Genomic DNA, 5,387 nt, shown 5'->3' with positions numbered 1-5,387 from the left:
ACAGGACTCTCCTCTAGGTTGAAGCCTTTGGCCAGAATACAGCATGGATCATTTCATTAGAAATGCCGTGGCCAGGCAGAGGCAGAGGGTTTTTTTTGTTTTTTTTTTGGGTCCGGTCGTGGGGCCTAAACTCTGGGCTTGGGCGCTGTCCCTCAGCTCTTCAGCTCAAGGCTAGCGCTCTACCACTTGAGCCACAGCGCCACTTCCGGCTTTTTTCTTTTTGCTTATGTGGTGCTGAGGAATCGAACCCAGGGCCTCATGCATGCAAGGCAAGCACTCTGCCACTGAGCCACCATCCCAGCCCCAAGGCAGAGTTTTTCTAACCCATTTCCTCACTGGCTTTCTCCAGTGTTCCCTCACCCTGCCACCAGCTTCCTAGCCCTGAACTCCTACTACTCCACACACCCCAGTGCTCTCTCACTTCTGTGCCTTCGCCTGTATGCTCCCTGGCCTGCTTTTCTTTTTCCTCTTCCAACTGGCTAAACCAACTCAGACACCATCTGAAGCCCCAGGCTGGGTTAGGTGCTCTGCGATACCAAACTCCCTGTTTTGCTTTAAGCGATGATATAGTAATCAGCCAGAAGTTGGTTGGTTTTCTGGAGACTGTAAGCCACTTCAGGGCAGGGCTGTCTTAGTCATCTCGGGGTTCTAGTCTAGAGCCTGCTCACTGTTGGTGCTCAATAAATTGTTGATCTGAAATACCCACGTGGGGTTCCACAGGGTCTCTTCTCACACTGAAGCCTGGGACTCAGAAGCACGCCAGTGGGTCTTGCAGGCCTCAGGGAGAGGTAGTGGAGGTGCCCAGGCTACATGGCACCTCCTACACTTCTACTGCTCTCGTTCTTACTCAGACCAATTAGACTACAGACATTAGCCTTCCCTACCAGCGCCTGCAGACCTGCTGATGTGTGGATCCTGCACTCAGCAGCCTAATAAGGCCAGAAATGAGTGTGACTAATGTGATTGTGGTAGTGGTCATATTTAATACCCCTTTTCCCAAGGCTGTTCATACCTCAGAGACCAGCTTGTTAATTTACTGCATGCTCCCAGGCCCAAAGAAGGGCTGGGCCAGGTAGTGAGGAAAGTGTTGGGCAGGCGATAGAAGCTCCTCGCTTCCCCAGTTGGGCAGGACCTGTCAGGATTGGGAAGAGGTGACCCTTCACAGTGCCTTGTTAGACTAGTAATGGAGAAAATGACTTTGGGAATGTCTGTGATGCTGGACACTGCTGTGTGTGTGTGTGTGTGTGTGTGTGTGTGTGTGTGTGTGTGTGTGACAGTTCCAGGCACAGAAATGGAGGGCTTTGATTTGGGTCTCACAGCCAGGCTCTGAGCTGTGTAGGCCCAGAGCCTCCTCCAGGAGAAATAGCCCAGGACTGGGATCCAGCTCTATCTCCTACATGCAATGGAACCTGTAACCCTCTTGGGGATGAATAAAAACCTGGTAGTTTCTCCTATCAAGTAGGTGTGTAGTGCTTATATCATAGGCACTAATAAATGGAAGACAGTGAAAGCATTTTGTGAAGTAGAAAGTACAGTTCACTTCTTGACTCAGGCTGGCAGATGTGGAGAAGCCAAGTTCTTCCCTGGGCCTACCTGTACCAGCCTTCCCTCCTGCTCCCTGACCCAAATTTGGAGGTCCAAGGTGGTCTTAGGACCACCTTGCTTTTTTTTGGAGTAGGACTGACGTTACTGATGGCACGTGAAGATGGCCCACGCCACGCTGGAGCAGAAAGTATCCCCTGCGGCCAGCAGGCGGCAGCACAGGCCCAGGTTCGGGCTGGGCAGGCAGCCCTCCCCAGGACCAACTTTATCCCACCCGTTGGCCTCACACATGGTCCTATACGCGCCATGCCCATACCCCTGCACCCGTTTTTGTTGTTGTTGTTTGTTTGTTTTTTAGGTAGGTTGCGGATCTTTATGAGGGGAGAGGGGATCACATGCCCAGTTGGGCTCCTAAAACCATTTCCATCCCTAAGACCAGGCTGCTACAGGGCGAGCAGCAGCTTTGCAGTTTACAAGGCAGATTCACCAGTGATGTCCAAGCTCCCAGCTCTTCCACGGAGGGAGGGAGGGCCAGACCCGTTCAGGGGCTGAGTCTGGGGTATAAACAGACAGCAGGCATGACTGCCATGGCTTTGGACTCCCAGCAGAGTGCTCTTGCAACTAGCAGCACTTTTATCTAGTAATTGTCAGCTCTTCCGATATTCTGGCTTTCTATCCTTAAGGGAACAAGGGGGACAGAAAGAGCAAGAACCAGGGATGCCTTGGGACTCTCCATAGTCCTCATGGCCAGAAATTGGATGGGAGTGTCTGCTGAGTGCTCTTTGTCCTCACAAAGACGCTGAGGTTAGAAGAAAACAGTCTCAGGGAGGAGAGGGAATGAGGTGACAGTGGTGACCCTCAGGTTATGGGGTACTCAGGGATGGTCAGAGGAGGCCCCTAGTCAGGGCACAGAAGGCACAACCTGAACTGTAATGAGGTGCCCGGAGTTGCTTTCTTGTTTCTTCCAGGAAAGAAGAGGTAGCTGGTGGCTCCTGCAACCCCTTCCCACCCTGTAGAGCTGAGGCTGCTCCCAGCTGGGACCCAAGGCTGCATCTCAGCTCCCCACCTTCCTCCCCACTCCCTGTCGCTCAGATTCCAATACAATTTCCAGCTAACCAGCATGTCGATAGAACAAGCTGGGCGGCCGGATTGCTGGCCAATTACAGGAAATCATTCTGCTCCACAGCTCAGCGCTCTTGGTGAGGGAGAGAAGGAGGAAAGAATGGGAGGGAGCAGGGGCCGGGCTTGCAGGCTGGAAAGGGGCTTCCAGCAGAAGGCAGGGAGTGCTGCAGCCCCGGGGAGGAGCAGGGTGGGGGTAGGGAGGGGGACGCTCCTGGGGACAGTCTTGCCCCCGGCTCTGGCTCAGCCTCTGTGAGCTCTGGACCCAGCTTCCTCCTCCATCATGGGGAGGTTGGTGCCTGGAGCCATAAAGAGAAAGAACCAGGGGCTGAGGGCTGCTGAAGTGAGTGGGGCAAGGCATTTGCTGGAAGCTGAGGAGGACAGAAGCGGGGTGAACAGCATAGAGGAGTGGGGGCAGGGATGGTACCCAGTGGTCATCTGGGGGCCTGAGAGCTAGGGCCTGTATAGGCAAGACCTATGCTCCCAGGGTGGAAGGGCCCAGCCTCAGCTGGAGGGGCTTGGCCTGGTGAAAGGGTAAAATCTCACATAGCCTTCCACTGCACAAAGGACAAGATCCCTCCCCCCCCACCCCCCCACTTACCCTTCCAGCCCTACTGCCTCTGTCCCGCCTCTGGCTCTCAGGAGTCACTTCCCTTATGTGAAATGATAGCAAGACCCTTCCATTGTTGAACTGCCTGAATCCTTGATGCTCCTTTCTGACTCCCAGCCCTCGCTCATCAAGGCTCTCCCAGAGCTGTTTTAAGGCCCTCCCCACACTGATCACCAGCAGACTCTGGGACTCCCTATTTCCCAAGCTACACTGGGTCTTTCCCCCCCCCCAAAAAAAAAAAAAAAAAAAACTTGTCGAAGATCGGTGAGGGGCAGAAACTTTCTATGGAATGGAACGATTGTTGTTTTGTCTGTTTGGGGACCCAGTCATAAATTCAATCCTGTGCTCCAGGCTGTAGTGGCTGCCCTAGACACCCCAATTCCATACTCTCTTCAGCTTTCTCTAAGTCTACGCCCTGGATTGGGTTCACCGCTAGCTTTTTGCCCACCCAAGGATAACCAGGACCAATGTGGGAGAGGATCTGGACCTCCCCAGCAGCATTAGAGAAGATTCTAGGAGGGAAAAAAACAACAAAAGTTCCTTTACAGACTTAGGCCTGTAATCCTAGCCACTCGGGAGGCTGAGATCTGAGGATCAAGGTTCAAAACCATCTTCATGAGACTCATATCTCCAATTAAAAGAGCTGGGAATGGAGCTGTGGCTCAAGTGACCAACCGCTAACTTTAAACAAAAAAGTTTAGGGACAGCACCCAGACTGAGTTCAAGCCCCATAACCACCACCCAGCCCCGAAAAAAAGTTCCTTTGTCGAGGTGCATCCAGACATTGCCCTGGGACCCCAACTTCCCCAGGATCTCTGCCTTCGTACACAGGCTCAGATACCGAAATGGTGGTCCTATTTGCGTTCAACACTTGGCACGACAGATCGGTTCCACCGAGCCGTGATTAAGCCATTGCTCTCGGGCTCTGCTCCCGCGTGGGCCTGGCTCTCGGGGCTCGGCGATCCGGAAGAGGGCGCCGGCTCTGCCCGCCCGCCCGCCCGCCCGCACGGCCCGCGCGGCCTGGAGGAGGCCTCCCCCCACACCCCCCCCGTCCCCGCCCCCCTACCGGGCGCAGCGCTTGGCAGCCCGCAGGCTCGGGGCCATCGATCGGGGCTGCGGGGACCTGGGCTCGCCGCCTCCCCACCCCTCGCTTTTCGCTTTTAATTGAAGTTTGTTTGAGCACAGCGCGGAGCAGGCTGAAGCAGAAACCAAATATTTAGTTGCAGCAAATTGGCACCTCCAGATCAATTACCCGGCCCCGAGTCAGGGCGGGCGCCGCCCCCCGCGCCCCGCGGAATCTCAATGCCGCGCCGCCCGCCTCCATTCCACCGCACGTTTCTCATCAGCTCCAGCCATACATCACCCGTGGCCGCGAGGGAACAGATTCTCAATGGGACAAGTTCCCGGGAAGGGACCTGGTTGCTGATTCCCACGGCGCCCGGCCCGGCGCTGTCTGGCCCCGCCGCCGCCGTGCCTGTCTGGTGGGTGGTGGTGGGGAGACCCGGGAGGAGTTTGAGTCCCAAAGAAAAGACTGGGGTCCCCATCGTGGTAACTCCTCTTACCCGCTGGGTGACCTTGGCGGGGGGGCGGGGGGAGATTGCTCTCTGAGACTCAGTTTCCCCAGCTGAAATACGGGGATCCAACTTTCGCTTGGTGAAATCAGCACCGTGGAAGAAACAGCATCCTCCGGGACGGGCCCCTGGCGCGCGCGCGCAGTGGTCTGCTGGCCCGATTGCATTTTGTTTTTCATAGCTAGGGTTTCATGGATTGCCCAGGATGGTTTCACACTGGCAATCATTCTGCCTTCGTCTCTCGAGTGCTGAGATTACAGGTGTGTGCCACCATGCCTTGCTCACTGTAGTGACTTTTCCCATAAATATGAGTTTTCTGCCCTGTTCGGGGACAAAATAGCAGTTTGAGAATGGAATGAGAGATTCTGAATGGAAGGCAATCCTATCAAGCCACGAAAAGAAATAATAATAAATACAGCAGGAGAGGGGGGAGGCAGGAGGTCCCCTAGGCGCAGCCAGTCCCTGAGGCCCCTAGTAGGAGCTGAGGCCAAAGTTTCTTTCTAGAAAAGTTCTGACAGAGCCCAAGTGCATTTAGCATAGCCAGA

Source organism: Dipodomys spectabilis, unplaced genomic scaffold (genome assembly GCF_019054845.1).
Source record: "Dipodomys spectabilis isolate Male_0828 unplaced genomic scaffold, ASM1905484v1 ptg000018l, whole genome shotgun sequence".
NCBI lineage: Eukaryota > Metazoa > Chordata > Mammalia > Rodentia > Heteromyidae > Dipodomys > Dipodomys spectabilis.
The sequence above is the reverse complement of the archived record's forward strand: the minus strand, read 5'-3'. Positions refer to the sequence as shown.